Consider the following 19,141-nt stretch of genomic DNA (forward strand, 5'->3'; position numbering starts at 1 on the left):
CTCCTCCTCATCGGATTATTTTGCAGCAGGACCCACGTACCCTCCCTCCATCCCTCACACACACACACTGGCGCTCTCTTAGGTTGCTTTTGTTTTTATTGTATTATTCTCTTGTGCAACAGGGGGCGGGAGAAACTAAGGGTGGCCTTGATTTTTCTCTTTAGCATTTTAAACACACACAGAGTGTTTGGGTGGGGGAGAGAGAGAGAGAGAGAGAGAGAGCTGATCCTTGGTCCTGTGAGTTGCTACCTCTACATGCCTGAGCCAGCAGACAAAGCAAGCACGGATGAAGTTGGTACGGTTACCCCGGGGCATGCCATTTCCTCCTTGGGTCAGAGGAATCACAGAGACTCCCCTGCCCCCTGTCCGCTACTGAGCTGAAAATCTGCCTCTGGGATTTAACCTGCTGCTCCTGAATTTCCTCCGCTCCTGCCTGTCTCACTCTGCTTCTTCCTCCCACCTTCCCCCGCTCTTCAACACTCCCTGGACCAGAGCTGGATTCTGATGGAACTGCCAAGATGTTCATGTCCAGAATCCTGGATTTTCAGAAGACAAGATATGCCAGGTAAAGCCAAGTGGTTGTGTTCTAATTCCTGTAGCTGAACCATTTTGCATTGTGTTTTGAAACCCTCCAGGATCCCTCCCAACCTCTGCCCTTCCCTAGAGGAAGCAGGGAGTGAATTCCAGGGTGGTACTTGCAGGACAGAGTGAATTAAGCTGACAGTGGGCCTTGAAAGATGCGGCGCTCCTCAGAGCATAGGGCACCTGCAGGGCTGACACCCTTGCTTTGTTTTCCTGGTATAACAAAAATCCTTTGCACTTTCATAGCATCTCTGCAGACCTGAATGAATTCAGGCTCACAACATCCCAGGGAGGTAAGTATTACTAATCCCATTTCATTAATGGAAAAACTCAGGTAAATGTGGCCCCTGATTTTGGGGTGTTTCAATATTTGGGTGTTCTTCTTGGAACACTTTGACCCAGGGTCATCCTTTGGAGTTGTGGGTGCTCAGCACCAAGGAGCAATCAGCTCCCCACAAGTGGTGGTAACTTGTTTTAATGGCTCAGGTGTGTTGGGATACATTACAGTGGCACCTGCTTAAGAGGATACCTGATGAATGGACAATCCTGGTCAAGGGATGCATATTCTGTGCATCCAACCACAATACAATGAAACTCAGGGCATCACGCATGTTCAAGAAAGATGAATTCAGACTGGACTAGGTGCAGAGAAGGGGTACTAGGATGATCAGGGGACTAGAGAGCCTATCTTTCAAGAGGAGACAAAGAATTTGGCTTGTTGAGCCTAGCAAAACGAAGGCTTGTTCTCTCAGAATACATTCAGGAGGAAAACACCAGGCAGGGAGAAAAGCTATTTAAGTTAAAGGACAATGTTGGCATAAGAACAAATGGGTACAAACTGGCCACAAATACACCAAGATTGGAAATGAGCAGGTTTCTAACCATCAGAGTGAGATCCTTGTACAGCCTTCCACTAGGAGTGGTGAGAGGAAGGAACCTAACTACTTTTAAGGTGGAGCAGGATATCTTTTTGAACAGGACAATATGATGGGGATGCCTGTGCTAGCAGCGGATGGGACGCAGTGACTCAGGAGATCCCTTCCAGGCCCATGTCCTACATTCCTATGTAAACTGCAACAGAAAATTATTGTCATGCATCTTAGACAGAGGAAATGCAATGTACACCTGAATTGTGCATTCTAGGCCTGAAGGTAGGCTTAGTGAGTCAAATGGAAAGTATAATACTTTATACAGTATCATCTGTAGCCAGACATAACGTAATGTTGCAGTGAAAAGGCTCTATGAAACGGTGTTTGAAAACAGAATTTCTGTAGTGAATTCAGTGCTGGGGAAAGGCGTGAAACAGATGGTAGCCCATTAAGCTGAGTGCTTTATGCACAGGACAGGGACACTACAGGCAACAGCAGCACAAGGTGCCCTGCACACAGCTCCTTAGTCTGTGTGTCTTAGCCCTGACCTGGACGAAGCACCTGAGAGTTCAGTTCAGTCTCTGTATCTCTTCAGTCCTTAGCCTCTCTCCCAGCTGCTAATGCCAATTCCTGTGGTGGGGGTGGTTTCTGTGAGGTGGAGAAAAAGCTGCTGAGTTGACAAATTCCAAATGGTTATCAGATTTCTATTGAAAAGCGGCTTTCCTAGTCCGTTTGTCTTAGGAACCGAGTTTGAAGCGGATATACACAAATCCTGAACGAAGACTCTCTTCTCATCCTTCAGATGCCTATTTAAATACCATGTGTTCCTACTGACGGCCCTTCTGCAATTGTATTGTTCTCCCTATTTACATGTGGGAAAATGGGTGAGTTACAGGGCGATTGTGGGTAATGCTTTGTAACCTTGTCCAGTACAGATCCTATTTTAATAACCAAGAGAATACAGAAGGTTTTTTTTACAAAGTGCAATAGGAAAGTGATCAGATCAATTAATTGATGTAGATTTTCTGGACACAGAACCAAAGTAATATTTCGGAAGCCACTGGAGCAAGCCCTCTTTAGAAAGTCCCTCTGTCCAGTTAGAGAAACTGATCTGCTAGATGTAACTGAATGCATTTTTTGTGCAACAAGTGTTGCATGTTGAATAGGTTGCTAAGAGCCCATTGTTAGGACTGGAATAGTGGGGGATGTGAGAAGAATGCGGCTTGCTCACTGAAAATAGGTGCAAGGCTCCTCTCTGTCTTCTCTTTGTCTTCTCTGGGAAACAGAGACTGGATTTAGGAGCTGAGGAATCAGCCCAAATGAGCAGCATTGTACTTTTTTGCATGTTAAGATGAAGCTTCTCCCACATATAACCTAAGGACCGAGCGTTTGTTTTTCAAAGTCTTTTAGCTGAAGTCTTTTGATAGTTCTTCATGGAGCACAAATGATTAAAATATATCACAGTGACTAGCTGAGTGCTAGAACTGGGCAGTGCCGTGCTGAGCAGGAGACCTGAGTTTGATTGCCCGGCTTGGCAAGATCTGGAAGGGCTGGGGACCAAAAAAGGAAAGCCTTGTACTTCAGAGATTTCAGGGTAGTGACCGCGCTCAGTATATATTGACTGGTGTTGAAAGGGAGTTCTTCAGCCATCGCTCCTTGGCTGGGAGTTGGAATCTGAGTTGGGGGAATTTATGGAGAAGGGGGTTTAAAGTGCAAAAAGGGCCAAATTATACCTTACCACCATGTGTATCTCAGTGGGAGGAGAGTGACCTTATGGAGTTTCCTTGAATTTCCCCCCCAGGGTGATCATGGAGGAAGCAAGAGATGCAGCTTCCCAGTCCCAGGAAAGGGAACTGCTCCTTCCTCAGAGGGCCAGCCCCTCTGCAGCTCCTTTCTCCCCCTCCCCCGCCTTGCAGCATGGCTCCGGTTGGTGCTATTCTGCCCTAGGACTGGCTACCCACGTGTGCAGACATGGAGGCTGAGTTACTAGTGCTTCAAGCAGCTACCCATTGTTCATGGGAGAAAGATGCCATGGAGAGCATCTGCTCCCTTGTACATCTTGTTCCTTCTTCTGCATGGTTTGGGGGATGGGAAGCGCATGCTAAGGAATCCGGATCCACTGGGTTCTGCTGCCTTGTCCTTGTATAAGCAACGGGCAGGATGGGACCCAAAGAGTGACTGGTGGGGATCCTTTGAACACCCTTGCTCTGCCAGACCCACACATTATAAAGGAGATCATATCTTCCCACACACATGTAGTTCATAAGCTTCAGCTGCCATATCAAGATAACAGGGGAAATGCCATGTTTTCCTTTTCCACCATCAACAGGTGTACACAGTTTCAGGCTGTGCACCAGAGAGGAGCATTATGAAACAGAGAGGGAAGTTTCCCAAGAACCTGAGAGTGAAGCCATCAGGGAGATGCGCTTGCTGTGCATTTGAATTGGAAGTAGAATCTCCATCTACAGCTTAGCAGAGATGAAGCCCAAGGAGGAATGGAGCCAGATGTCCATGACCTAGAAAGTGACACCAGGCTGGTTCCCTTTGTTGGGCCCTTGGACTTCTTCCCCATAATCTTTTCTGCACCAGGCATGACAGGTGTGGTGCCAGGCTTCTCCGGCAGCTTTCCCTGTTCACCAGCCAAATGCCTTGGCCGTAAGCAGCCAGAGCCTGACACCTTGTGTGATTAGATGGGAGCTGGGTTTGGAGCAGGCGAAGTGCACCACTTTAAGATAAACCGTGCGCAGCTGGATGGGAAGCATGCTGTAGTGGCACATGGAAGCTCAGCACAGGGAATTACCCTTAACGGCCAGATTCTGCCACCCGTAAAGGATTGGAAAACAAGTCTTATAGTGAAAAACTCGAGCAGCTCAATCTGTTTGGCTTAACAAAGAGAGGTTAAGGGGTGACTTGGTCACAGTCTATAAGTATCTACACAGAGAACAGAAATTTGATAATGGGCTCTTCAATCTAGCAGACAAAGATCCAATGGCTGGAAGCTAAAGCTGGATACATTTAGACTAGAAATAAGGTGCCATTTTTTTTAACCGTGAGGGTAATTAACAGTTGGAACAGTTTAGCAAGGGGTATGGTGGATTTTCCATCACTGGTCGTTTTAAACTCCAGATTACATGTTTTTTTTAAAAGATATGCTTTAGTTCAAACTGGAATTAACTCAGGGAAATCTGATAGCCTCTGTTGATGATCACAGTGGTCCCTTCAGACTTGATAATCTATTAATCTTATTCCATATGCAAGCCCATTGATTGCAAAAGGACCATTCCTGAAGTAAGACACCACTTACTCAGCACAAGTAACGGGGGCAGAATTGGGTACTATGGTAGGGAGAAGAAGCCAAGAGTACCAGTCACAAAGTCTGTGCCAGGACCAGTACACATGGGAGTGATGGGCAACTCAGTGGCATATCTGACTCAGGAAGGTGGGCATGTATTTTAGAAATAGGTGCAGGTATAGCCTGGCCTCTCAGAAAGGCATCAGATGCATCTTGATACAACTTGGAGGAGGGTGGGAAACTTTCACTCTTGTGGAGTTGATTGGCCCTGGAAAATAGCATAAATTCTTGATCTCATAAGAGGAATTTGGAACGGATTCTTTTTTGGTTTCTTTTTTTTTTTCTGATTCAAGAGAACCAAGGAAGGAAGAGATTAATGTCAACAGGTCATCAATAAGTGCCCTGGAAAAATAGCCAATTGAAAGAACTTAAGCAATGAGAATTATATGAAAGAAAGCGATCAATGTGGGTGTATTTTATGAACTGTCGGATAAGGCAGGAGAATGTTCCCTGCTCGGGGGCCAAGAATGTTGCCCAAGATTCATCCAGGGTTGGCTCACTTCTAAATGTTAAATGACTTCAGAAAGAGAGGGAGAAAGAAATTGAAGAAAGTATGTAACAGCAGCGAAGAAGAAACTGAATTTGATTCCATTCCATGAGCAAGAAAACCCTTTATTCTCTGGTAGTGTATTCAGCTAGATCATTTGTATAAACAGGCCCCTTAGATAGTGTCTTCTGCTTTATTCAAATTTTCCACAAGAGCTTCCCTTTGGCACTAGCATGTCAGGCCCCCGGACAATCTGACTAGAGGGCTCCCAAGGAAGGCTGAGTACTGTAGATTGAAAATGGCTCTCACAATATAATGGAAAACCAGCTTCAGTTTGAGACACTGCTCGTGGCCCTGTGTGTGTGAAAGAGAAAGAGAGAGAGAGGGAATGGGGGCCGCAAAAGCATCTCAACTGTAAAAACTTCCCCTCTGTCATTTGTAACTTGGTGCTGCTCTGTAGTGCGTAACATCCGTCTTTGAGAACAATCAGCTTCTGCACAAAGGGCCTAATTCAGCCATGACGTAAATGTCAGTGTCAGTTACACCCTAGGTGAAAGCAGATCAGATTCCAACTGCTTTATCTTACCACCTCCACTGAGCTGCTTTTTTCTGCTATGACCCCAGTCTGACACCTCGACATATCAATTACACTTGCTTTGCACACCTGCTGAATGGCAAATAAGTGCAAGTTACACTTCTTTGCCATTGGCACTTGTTTCCCCAACTCACTTACACTCAATGTGTAATTTACCCCTCCGGCCACATCACTTCTGCACTTGACCCAGAGGCTCCCATGGATATTGCACCTGCTTCTTACACTGAGTTTGAGTGAGGTCCAAAGCCTTTGTTATTATTTATGAATGTTGTTGCCGATTTTCAGTAAAATATGGATTCTTTTTACATAGCTGGGCCAAGGACAAGTCCTGGCTCCCCTCCCTTTGGGCACACAAAAGCACTTTCTTTCCTTTGATAATCAAGAAACAGAATGTAAAGGAAACACGATAAAAAGCAACTTGAGTGCGGACTCTTTCAACAGATCTAGAGCACGGGTACATAGGGGGAAGTGCATGCTGCGGATGGGCAGAATCATAGTAATTACCTGACACAGGTTCAAGATTTAATTTATTCAGGTAAAAGGCCCCAGATTTTATTCCGTTTGTCTGTTCTTGCCCTGGGCAGGTAAGCACAGAATAACAATGAAAACAAAAGATGCAATGAAAGATGCCAATTAAATTTCCCAACAAGGAAACTATATTTGGAAGCAGGGGTGCTGGAACAATATGTATAGTGGGAGTGCTGAGAGCCGTTGAACCAAACTGTAAACCCTCTATATAATGGAAACCACTTCAAGCCAGGGGGTGCGGCAGCACCCCTAGTTCCAGCACCAATGTTTGGAGATGAATCCTTTATATATTTAAGGGCCAAAATCTGCCCCCAGATATCCACTGATCCATTGACTTCACTAGGAATTGTGTAAAATGTATCCAAGCACGGAACTTGAACGTAGTTGGAATCTGCTTCCTAGCCAGTAAATGCACAGATCCAAGTACAGTGCACAATGACAAAGAGGTACAGAGATGGGTCAGAGACGTACATGGATTCCATACAATAGGACGAAAAGAGAAAGGATGGTTCAGGCAGCACATGGGTAAATTTCTCCTTTAGATTGCTTTGTTCAAATCCAGCCCAGCTTGGTGATGACTGAAAGTCCTTGTCATCCAGTGAAATGAGTTTCATGGGTTTCTGGCTCATTCCTGCTGGGTAGGTGCACACATCACAAACATCACCATTGTAATTGTCATCATGTAACATCAGGATGGGATGTGGAGAATGAGTTACCCTCAGCTCTCCAGAAGTAATCCCTCTAGGTCAGTGGTGAGGTACCTTGGGAGCTCTCTTTGGGTATCTTGCATTATCACTGCCCAAGTGTAATGGAGGCCCTCAACCTTAGAGCACCCCCTGGAGGCCCAGTGCAGCACCACCATTGTGTCTCAGCCAGTTTCTCTGAGGGAGGATTTTAGTAAGTCCATGGAGGCTTGTCTATTGAACAGCACTCCAGCAGGGGTCTAGTTTTATTCAATCTGAAAAGCCAGAGCCTCACACACGGAACTGCTCCCCAGCATCTCTAGCTGAAGGAAGGCGGGGGGGGGCTGAGTCAACCCTTATCATGTCCAAGTGAGGCCTTCATGACCCGAACCCTTTTCTAGAATCAAGGGCCTCTTGTCATTAACTGGGGGAGAGTCTTTCCTCCAGGGTCCAGGTCCCCATGGAGGTCAAACCTCAGGACAGAATATAATTCCTCTTTTTCCAGGCCTTCTGCTGTTGCCTGGTGAAGTATTTCATGGGAGCCAGGTTTCTCTGAGATGCAGCATTCATTGTCCCTTCCTTTCAGAAACTCTCCCACCAGGAGCATTCTTTCTTTGTTTCCTTTGCCTGTGGGCCCCACTCACCAGATTCCCCTGAGAAGCCTTCTCCGTATGTTCTGGGAACTGTTCCTCTTCCCAGCAGCCTCTGTTTCTCAAGTGTAGGCCTCCCTGTGCAAAGCTTCCATTTATCTTGCCTAGGTGCGTCCCTGCCTAATTACCTGCCTCCCAGCAGCTCAAAGAGTGAGCACATTGAGTGTAAGTGAGTAGGTAAAACTGAGCTGCCTCATTCCTCCTTGTGGAGCCAGTCAGAGGTAGGCTGGGTCCCTGGCCCACTCAGAGGGCCAGCTATTCTCAGGCTCGATGGTATGTCTGATCTAGGAAAAACAGAGGCTATCAGTTCCCAGCATATCTATACCACACCTTTCACCAACACTAAAAGAAGAGACCCAAAAACCCCATAATTAGCACAGTAAGACCAGAAATGATGCGGAAATGAAGTATGAGGTTAAGCGAGATCCAAAACATGGAGAGAACAGTGCTGCTTGTCCTACATTTGGAGTACCTTTCTTTGTCGATCCGTGGTGGAACAACTGCTCTGCAGTCAGTCATTCATTTTGCTTGAACTGCAGGGGGTCTGGAAAGTTTTGCCCCAGGCTGCCTAGCAAATAAATCTTGATATGTCTGAGTATGTGAGGTTGGCTTACACCTGCTCAGACATGCCCTCCGAGGGACCACAGGTGCCTTGCACAGCTGTTTTCTTTTTTCCCCCTTAACCCATGTTGGACAAAACTATGGCAGTGAAATGCTTTAAAAATTGATGTGGTCCATCGCACCGAGTACAGAGCTGCTCAAAAGATTAATGACATCACAGATAAGTGCTTATTTGAGCCAGGCTTGTGCCCCGCCTTCCCTTCCCAGGGCGAGATTCTGCCTCTATGTGGACCCAAGTAATCCCACTGAAATCAATGGGGCTACTTGCAGAGTAAGGTGCTGTAAGAGGCTGGGCTGTTCCTTTAAGGACATGCGACCAGGGAGCCAAACAGCCCTGTTGCATTAGCAGATCCAGGTGGGAAAGGATCAGATGATCCCTACAAAGGGCTCAGAGTGAGAGGGCTCAGCTGGAGGAAAGCTGCAGGAGGGATGATGGCTCCTGGAACTGATCCTGGAGCTGAGAGCGATATAGAGTGCAAGGCCTCTGGGCCCCTGCAGCCTGGGTTGGGGACAGGGGTAGCTTTGTTTTGTGTTATTTTGTGAGCTTTCCTTTGAATTAATAAACCATGTCCCCAGGGAAGGCCTGAAAGAGACTTGGATGTGGCATTAGCTCAACCTGGGCTGCGGAGACAGGCTGGCACCCAGCAGCCTCCAGGCAGTAGTTTGTGTGAGTGGCAGAAGTGTGAAATGGCCCATAGCAACAAACCCCTGATGAAAGCAGAGAGCAGTCTGGTCTCACTGAGTAAGCAGCTCTAGCAGAGTTCATTTGTGCCTCAATTTTGGCTCAAGAGCAAACAAAGTATCATCTTAATATACAATGCATCCTCTCTGGGGAGTATGTCCTGTCCTGGCAGGGGGATGGACTCAAGCCTCCAACAGGTCCCTTCTGTCTCTAGCAGCAGTCTTGGCCCCATTGGTGCTGTACAGTCCCCATGTAACTACCCTGCACTGACTGATAAAATGCACAAGAAATTACAAAACTGTTGACCAATGGGGGATGTCCATGAGTGCACAAGACAGAACTTTCCCAGGAGTCACTAGACTATGAAACTGAGCCCTGAAAGAGAGAAGAATGCACGCAGGCCTCACTGCTCTTACAGCTAAATGTAAAACTTGTTTTCCTGACTTGGCATGTACCCATGGTACAACACTTTCAATAATTTCAACACACACACACAAGGAAACAAACTAAAATCCATGAACTAAATACTTCTACAGACAGGAAAGAGAGAAAGGGTGTTATTTTTATTTGGAATTCTTGCAAGGTGTTCAGCTACAACAGTAAAAGAGGTGTCATACAAGGACCTAGATGGCTAGATAACAAGGCGATCAGAGTCTGAGTGACCACAGGGAACGTGATACAACAAACAAATGGTGCAACTCAGAGTTTGTGTTTCACCAGAGCCAAGTGGAACTTGAAGCTTAAAATTTTCACGTTCTGTTCAAAATCTAGACCCTGCTATTTCTGAATGTGACACAATGTGAGTCCCCCTGATAAAGAAATTGGCATACTCCGCATCAGTTTGCAGAAGTTAATTAGCAGAGATAGGCCAGAACCAAACCTTAGATCCAAGCATCCAAATGTCAGGAAAGCTTGGATCCAGATCTACATCCAGCCCCAAAATTCGCTGCTCAGGATCATCTCTGGAAATTAAAGGATTTTATGCTTGGACTGACAGAAAGGATCAGATGGAGAAATGAGATTTAAATAATTATCTTCATTCTTGACTGGCTACACTGCACTGCCCATCTTTAATAAAGAATGTTAGCTGAGAAAACGTAATATTAGAGATGGTCAAACGGTTACCAACAACATGCATTAAAAGCACAGCTAGTGAGTAGTTTGCAAACCAGTCGCGATCTTCAAATGTTTTTGTTGTTCATAAATATTCACTGAATAATCTGGATAGCTTAGTGTTATTTATATTGCAGTAGCATCTAGAAACCCCAGCTGAGATCAGGGCCCCATTGCCCAAGAAGCTATGCATATGTATAAGGAGAGGCAGTCTCTACTCAAAAAACTTATTATTTGTACTAGAGAGTAGAAGTGACTTGCCCAAGGTCGGATGGTATATCAGCAGCAGCGCTGGGACTAGAACCAAGGTTACCTGACTGCTAGGCCAAGGCCTTACGACCACACTTCCCACAAAGTGTTTGTCTCAACTATACACCAAAGCAGCCTGGAGCATCTGACAGCTCAAGAGAATGGCATGTACTTATTCAGGGGCTTTGAAATAGATGCCGTGCCCGGGGATGCTTTGCAGAGTTTTGTGGATCCGTTAACAGCCTGGACCGAGAGTGTTAAACAGGGCAAGATGTCTGTTATACCCTTTATTGAGGTGATGGGCCAGATTCTCTGGTCCAGAAGGGCTGTGCTCTCTGGATAAACATAACAGTGAGTAGCAGCGGCGTATTAACGCCTAGGCCGACAAGGCCTAGGCCTAGGATGGCAAATTTGCAGGGGTGGCAAATTTATAATAGCAGCCAGAGGCTGCTTCCCCCGGCGCTGATTCACGCCCTCTGCCCCCGGCCCCGCCCCAACTCCACCCCTTCCCCGCCCCCTCCGTGCCCCTATTGATCCCCTTCCCCAAATCCCCACCCCGGCCCTGCCTCCTCTCCTGAGCGTGCCGCGTTACCCCCTCTTCCCCCCTCCTTCGCGAAGCTGTTTCGTGCACAAGCACTGGGAGGGAGTGGGGAAAAGCAGGACCTGGCTGCGCGCTCAGGGGAGGAGGCGGAGGAGCAGAGGTGGGCTGGGGTGGGGGGCAATTATTTCAGGGCCTAGGGGCGGCAAAATCTTCAGTCCACCACTGGTGAGTAGAGGTATGTTCGGACCATCTTTGTAGTCCCTATATCCTGTGGCTAGCTCAGACTAGTCCCTGATATGAGAGCAGTGCAAAGACTGCTTTAACTTATTGCCGGTACCCCAGGACTCCAAGGAGCCAATCCAGCAGCCATTGTTGGTGTACAGGGGTGCTCCAGCCATATCCTGTCATGTCCTTCATGCCAGAAACTCCATTAGGCTGGCACTTTGCCATGTAGGGATTCTCTTCGCATTAGCGTAGCCAGCTCAGAGGGCTGCCAGAGAGGCACATACTAAACAGAGTAATGGTCAGTATTTCTCACAGTAACTACTTCTATAATACGACCTTCATTTCTAGTATCCGGGCACGTAGTATTGTATCTGCTCCCTGACTGGTTGGCCGAAATATTTTAAACACGCAAATATCAACTAATACATGTTGGGGGCATTCTTGCTAAAATTTGCAAAAGACTTGGGATTTGCAAGCATTTTTGCAAATCAGCCCCCGTTTGTCAGAAAGCCCACAAACAGCAACGGAAATGAGCAGCAATTTAATCTCCAAACATGTTCAGTCATCCATGGCTTTAAAAAATGATTTGCTATTATCCCAGTATCAGGAACGGCCATGTAAGAGTTTGAGTTACCACAGAAATAAATGTGATAAAATATGCTGGAAAAAATATATATCTACAGATATGGCGGGGATCTTCAAAGGCACGTTACTTGGCAGATAGGTATTAGCTCTTGTACTTTAGAGGGCGTAGGCGCCGAATCCGTGGGTGATCCGGGGCTGGAGCACCCACGGGGAAAAATTAGTGGGTGCTCAGCACCCACTGGCACCAGTCAAAAGCGTGTCTCTCTCACCAACAGAAGCTGGTCCAATAAAAGGTATTACCACACCCACCCTTTTTCTGTAATGTGAATAGCCTCCCTCCAAAACTGGCAGAGGTGCTCGGAGGAGGGGGCAGAGAGGAGCAAGCAGTGGGCAGGCGGGGGAAAGGGCAGAGAGGGGGTGGGGCCTCAGGAGGGGGCAGAGTGGATTTGGGGCCTCGGGCGGGCACCCACCGGCAAAACCCACTCACTAAATCCCAGCCTTCTATATATGGATTTGGATGTGTGTACATTGTATGCGTAGGGTTGCCAACTTTCTAGTCGCACAAAACCGAACACCCTACCCCCGCTCCTTCCCTGAAGGGCCCCCCCCCCCCCCCCCCCCCGCGCTCACTATATTCCCCCTCCCTTGGTGGCTTGCTCTACTCCACCCACACTTACTTTTACTGGGCTGGGGCAGGGGGCTGGGGTGCGGGAGGGGGTGAGGCCTCTTACTAGGAGTGCGAGCTCCAGGGTGGGGCTAGAAATGGGGGGTTCACGGTATGGGAGGGGGCTCCAGGCTGGGGTAGGGACTTGGGGTGTGGAAGGGAGTGAGGGCTCCTGCTAGGGGTGGGGCTGGGAATGAGGGATTTGGGGCGCAGGAGGGGGCTCTAGGCTGGGGGGTGGGGCCAAGGGATTCGGAGTGCAGGAGGGGGCTGCTGGTTGAGGCAGGGGGTTGGGGTGTGGGAGGGGGTGAGGGCTCTGGGCTGCAGGTGCTGGCTCTGGGGTGGGGCTGGGTATGAGGGGTTCAGGGTGTGTGTGGGGGCTCTGGGCTGGGGCAGTTGGTTGGGTGCAGGGTGGGTGGCTCTGGGCTGGGGCAGAGATGAGGGGTTTGGGGTGAAAGAGGGGGCTCCAGGTTTGGGAGAGGCTCAGGGCTGGGGCAGGGGGTTGGGGCTCGGGGTTGGGCTGCGGGCTTACCTCGGGTGATTCCCGGTGACGGTGCAGCGGGGGGGGGGGGGCGCTAAGGCAGGCTGCCTGCATCCCCCACATCCGAGGCTGGGAGCAGGACTGTGTCGCCGAGGGGGGGGGCACGGACAGGGGTAAGGGGGCAGAGGCCACAGCTGGGGGTGGGCGTGGGGTGAGGAGCGGTGCCCCGGGTAGGGGCCGGTAGCCAGGATCCCACGTGTGGGGCCAAGAGCAGAGCCCCGGCGGTGGGGCCAGCAGCCGTGGCCCCAGGAACAGATCCCCGGGAGCGAAGGCATGGTTGCAGGGTTGGGGCCAGAGCAGGGCCCCAGGGTCAGTGGCCAGGACCTGAGCCCCACTCCCCGCAGGTGAGGTGAGGGGTTGGGGAGCTGACGGCCGGGAGCAGGGCATAGGTGGGGGAAGCACTCCCTGCACCCCTAATTCCCACACCTATTCTGGCACCGTGCTGTGTCCCCCCTGGAAGCAGCCAACAACCAGCAGGTCTGGGTCCTAGGCAGGGTGGGGGGCAGGGGGAGGAGGCTCCACGTGCCCCTCTCACCCGCAGAGTTGGGCCCCTCCCCCCCGCTCCCATTGGCCAGGAATTGGGAATGGGGAGCCAGTGCTCAGGGTGGGGGCAACGTGTGAAGCCCCATGGCCCCCCTACCTAGGACCCAGACCTGCTGGCCGCTTTTGGGGCGCAGTGTGGCGCCAGCCAGGACAGGTAGGGACTAGCCTGCCTTAGCGCTGCAGCACTGCCGACCGGACTTTTAATGGTTGATCGGAGCCACCAGGGTCCCTTTTCGACCGGGTGTTCTGGTCAAAACTCGGACACCTGGTCACCCTATGTATGTGATGCGTGTATATGTGTGTATGTATTGTTGCTCTCTGGGCCTGAGCAGTTAGCCGTTACTCAGGGCCTTGCAGGGTTGTTTCTGTTAGGGAGAAAAATCAGTAATGTGAGTCAGGTATAGTCTTGGTTTATGATTTTGTTTATTTACAAAGAATGTACACAAAGTCCTCTTTCCCTGCACACAGTCAAAACAAACAACAGCAGGCAGCTTCCTTACTCAGAAATCCCCTTGGGTGCCACTTCAGCAAGCTCTGTGCCCAAGAAGTTCTGTCTCTCTGCTTCCTTTCCTGGTCACACTCATGCCACTCCTCCTGGCTTTCTCTCTGACAGACATCGCCTAAAACCAATCACTCCATTTAGTCTGAGTCACCTTACGGCCTAGTCCTCGGGCAGTAGACCCCTGCTGTTTTTATTCTTGAACTGCGTCTGTTGAGCCTGAAAGAGTGTTTGTCTTTGGACCCAAGACTCACCATCCTGTTTCTTCGCATCTTTTTGCATTGATATACATTGTGTGTGTTATTGTGCTATTGTTGGAATCCCATTTTTCTAGGCTGTGTATAAACACATGAAAATACACGGCCCCAGCCCTGAAACATATGCCATCTAGGAAGACAGGTGATCTAGATAACGAGCCTTTTGTATTTCCATTTTTCGGACTCACTCTGCTCCCTCCAGAATGTTGCCAGTCCCTTTTGTTACATTAAAACAGCACAGAGAGAGAATGCTTTGTTCTCTCACCCGCATCTTCCCAACACACACCCACTCTGCCCTTGTCCAGGATGCTTCCATCTGAAATGCATGCTGCAATCAGTCCAAAAGCTGAAAGTGGCAAGTTGGTAGCAGGTTGAATTCCACCGAGGGGAAACGGATTGTAAAACCAAGAGCAGATTTAGAGTCTTTTTTCCTCCCAGCATGGAGGGCAAAGGAGGACGGAAGTTGTATTTAAAGTGTAGGACACACAAGGCTGAACTTTCCGAACCTGAATTACCATATGTGCACATAGGAGCTGGGAAAGGAGCCCACAGATGCAGAGAAGCGGGCGCTGAGTACAACACGTACAGATATGAAGGCATGTGTGGGTGTTTTTGCAGATGGCAGTACTAGATGGGGTTAGGATTATAGTTTCCATTTGTAAGTTTCAGTGGGAAAGCTTTCCCTGCAGCCTGGTAAGAAGGTATTTTAGAATTTTTATAGTACAGTCATTTGGTTTGGGCAAAACATGTTATTGTTACTGCAGAGCTTGGGATTTTGTTGCTGGGACTCCCACGTGTTGGCACAGGACCCATGGTCTTGATCATTGCTTAGGCGAGAGCTGGGGAAGAGGGGTTGACTTGCTGTAAACAGGGGAGACTGGAAGGTCAGGAGGGGCAGACACGTAGGGTTGCCAACATATTTAAAAAATAAGGGACTATTTTCTTAGCACCCCTGCCCCATCCTCCTCCCAATATTATCATCATCATCATCATCATCATCATCATCATCATTATTAATAATAATACTAAACAGTACTCACCTACCCTACATACCCAGGGTGTTTCTTGCTGCTTTTTGCAGCACTCAGCAACTCCAAATCTTGTTGTACAGAGATGAAACAATAAGGGACGTCCCTTGTAATAAGGCCAGAGAGGGACTTCCTGGCACTGGTGATATCATCTGTCAGAGGCCATTGCTTTTCTATCTCTTGCTTCGTAATGAGACGCTGTCACTGAGCTGATCGGGGCTGGATTTATTTGCCAATTCCATGATGATTTCTGGAGTGAGTGTGACGGATGATTGTCAGGGAAGAGGCTAAAGAATAATCCTCTTTAGTGGTTCGGAAGAACCGACAGGGCTGCTGGGTGTTGGCCGGGGGAGGGGCAGTCAGTACCAGTTTGCTCTGTCTGAAAGATCAAGGAATGAAATTAAAGATGGGCCAGAATTGGAGAATCTGGATGTTCCCCACAAGTTTAAAGTGGTTGCCTTTGGTGTCCTTGCCAAACGGCAGCTCACCTGCTGCCCACTCATGTGATTTTTCCAAACCTCTCTTCCCCACCATGTTGTGGTGTTCAGTAATCACTCCCAGCCGAGGAGTCAGACAGAGGCTTGTTACTTTCAGTGTCTGAGTTCGAACTGATCACTGTTGCTTAACATGAGCCTCTGTGTAACATAACAACCGGTTGCAACTAGCTTTCGCCAGAGCCTTTTAAGGGTACAGTTCCCCACATACATGACAGATACCACAAAAATACATGGAGCAGCAATTCTCCTCCTACCCAGGCCCACAGCTGAGCACCTACACCAAAGTCATTGCTAGTGTGAAGGGCAGCAACGCCATTTAAATCACTGGAGTTACACCAGGGCTCAGATTGGCCCCAAAAGCATCATGCATTCATACAGAGAGACACCAGACACATTCAAAAGCCAGCATCCCAATACACAGAGGCACTGGTCAGCACTCGTGCATATGGGCAGATGGAGAGTACACGTGCTGACACCCATCTCTCCTTTTAGAGAGTGCTGGTGTTTTCTCACAGCCACCCCTGAGCTCAGTCTGGGGCTTGTCTACACGACAGGTGCACTAGTTAGCAGGTTCACCCCCACCCCCACCCCCCCCGCATGTAGTAGGGGCAGTACTTGACTATGTTCCCCCGCACAGGGCTAGAGCCTTGGACAGCACAAAGTTTTATCAAGGGCACAGTTAGGTCCTGTCCAAACTACAGAATGGTTGTAAATAGGTCAGGGGCCTGCTGTGCTGTAAGCAGATCCCCTGGCTTCATCTATTTGTGATGTAAATAAGGCCTGGGACATGCCCTCACCCCCCTGGGCTGGCTGAGTGTCTAAGCACTGCAATTATTCTTGTTTTAGCAAAGAGCTGAGAATTCCCAAGGGGTGGGTTTCCCCAACAACTCCTTCCATTTGACAGATGTCTGCATATCCACATCGTGTTTTTTCCAGTAGACTCCCCTATTTCAGTCTCCAGCAAGTGGTTACCTGTAGCTTTGTGTCATGGTGACTTTTCTTGATGTGAGAGCTACAAGGAATGTGGCCCACGGCGTAACCTATGGAAAGTGTGTGGGGGAGGGATGGCTCCAGGAGTCGTACTCGTCCTGCTACTGTTAACACCTGGCATGCAAGGGGTTAAGTGCTTGAGACAGGGAATTGGTAACTTGAGGGAAGGAGCTTCATCTTTGTATGTGATGGGCTTTCAGTGACCCGTCATAAGGCCATTAGCTGAGGCCTGTCCATCAGGTTGGTGGTGTGGGATGTTCTTAGCACCTAGATCTCCATTCAGCCTGGGTGGGCACACTGTTTAACAAGACAGGCCTAAAAGTAGCTGCTAGTATGGGCCTATTTACCATATTTACCTATCATAGGTTAGGGGCTATGTAATTATATACCCCATGTATTCATTGGGAATGGAGACAAGGGATGTCTTGGTGCAACCTCTTTGACTTATTATTAATTACTAAACAGACATAGAGAGCACTGTATATGTGCATGGAACTTTAGGGAACAATGCAATGATCGGTCCCTGCTTCTAAGATGTGACAATCATGCTGATACTTTCCAGGGTTTTTGATTACCACTGGTGCAGCTTAATGCCTGACCACAAGGGGTCAGGATTTCTCAACAAGAAGCATTTGTCCTCCTGGCAAGTGCCCTGGTCCCATCTCTTGCCAAGAGATTTTTCTAGCCACCTGCAGCCTGGAAAACTGTGTGCGAGGGAGGTTTTATGAGCGCTTTGCGGGGGAGTGGCGGGGGGGGGAAGACTTGTTAACTCTCACATGGCTTCCCCACAGGTGTATAATGTACACATCCCAAGCTTTATATCACACTAATCACCTCTTAGTAGAAATAATACCTAGCTGTCATATAACACTTTTCATCAGTAGACCTCAAAGCACGTTACAAAGAAGGTCAGCATCATTACCCTCCTTTTTATTTGGGGAAACTGAGGTACAGAAATGTGAAGTGACTTGGCCACGGTCACCCAGCAGGTCAGTGCAGAGCAGTCCCCTGAGTCCCTGTCCAGTGCTCTAGCCACTGAATCACACTCCCTCCCACTGTTTGCTCTTGCTCCTCCTCATGTGTATTTAAATGGAGGTTTTGTCAGCATAAATCTGAGAAGGACACACTATACGCAATTGGGGAAGCCATGTCTGAGTGGTGCAGCTCCTCCCACACAAGTGCATATAAACCTTTACCCCACATGCCATGATGTGTTCTGTCTATGCCTCAGGGAGTGTGTGAAATCTCAGTGCTTCAGATCCATGAGCCTCAGATCATCCACCTGAGTCTTCAAGCTCCCAGATGCTCTCACACCCCACCTAACATCTAAAATCTGGTTTTAACCTGTTTTCCTCTCTACCCTGCACAAAGCGAGAGCTAGAAAGCAGCTCACAGGTCTGTATGATGCTCAGAGCATCCTCATTCTTGGATGACAGGGAGTAAAAACACAGAGAGAGAGAGAGGGGATGAATATGGGAAACCAGCTCTGGATTTTCCTTTGATTCTGAGGGACAAGAGTTTCTTTGTGCTGGAGTCAAGAGTTGTGGGCATGGGATTTTTTGTAGCTTGCTCTCTGGGAAATGGGGCCAGGATCAGACAGGCCTGAAGGAGGGAAATGGGAAACCCTTTGGCAGCAGTTAACAACCTGTGCATATTAATTCTGGCAAAGGCTGCCATCCTCCCATTTAGGACTGACAGCTCCACAAAGCTCAGCTAACTGTCTGCCAGAAGCAGCCACTGGAGAGAAAAAGGGGCTGGAAGCCCTCTTGTTCAGTTGCCGATGGCTCTCGTCTGTAATGGGGTGCAGCACGGGAGGAAACAGATTCTTCATGGTGACCCTGCTAACTCCCTCGCCTGGGGCAATGAGTGCATTTCACACTGAGCTTCTTCCAGATCAGAGAATCATAGAATATCAGGGTTGGAAGGGACCTCAGGAGGTCATCTAGTCCAAGCCCCTGCTCAAAGCAGTACCAATCCCCAATTTTTGCCCCAGATCCCTAAATGGCCCCCTCAAGGATTTAACTCACAACTCTGGGTTTAGCAGGCCAATGTTCAAACCACTGAGCTATCCCTCCCCCCAAAAAAGGGGCCTTTGAGCTCTTAGCACGTCTTGAGTAGCAAGGGGTGACCGCCATCCCCAGGTGGGCTTGAAACACCATCCTTTCGGTTAGCAGCCGAATGCGCTGACCCATTGCGCCACAGAGACATGCTCCTGCTGGAGCCTGTGTGCAGGAAATTGTACTTACTTCTTCCTTGCAGGAACAGAAGCTACCGCAGGGAATAGTGTGGGAGCCCATCCCACGACTCCCCTCCCAGCCTTTCTCAGCAGTAGTCGCTGGATGGGATAGTGTAGGAGCAGGTTT

The 19,141-nt window shown here is 48.8% G+C and overlaps 1 non-coding gene across 1 annotated transcript; it reads right to left on the reverse strand.

The window, feature by feature from the left end:
• Positions 1-18,910: 18,910 nt before the first annotated feature.
• Positions 18,911-18,984, reverse strand: TRNAS-GCU (transfer RNA serine (anticodon GCU)). The gene has a single exon. It is a non-coding gene; the product is annotated as a tRNA-Ser (tRNA).
• Positions 18,985-19,141: the final 157 nt, after the last annotated feature.

The sequence above is a fragment of the Eretmochelys imbricata genome, chromosome 10 (genome assembly GCF_965152235.1).
Source record: "Eretmochelys imbricata isolate rEreImb1 chromosome 10, rEreImb1.hap1, whole genome shotgun sequence".
In the NCBI taxonomy this organism is placed as follows: Eukaryota; Metazoa; Chordata; order Testudines; family Cheloniidae; genus Eretmochelys; species Eretmochelys imbricata.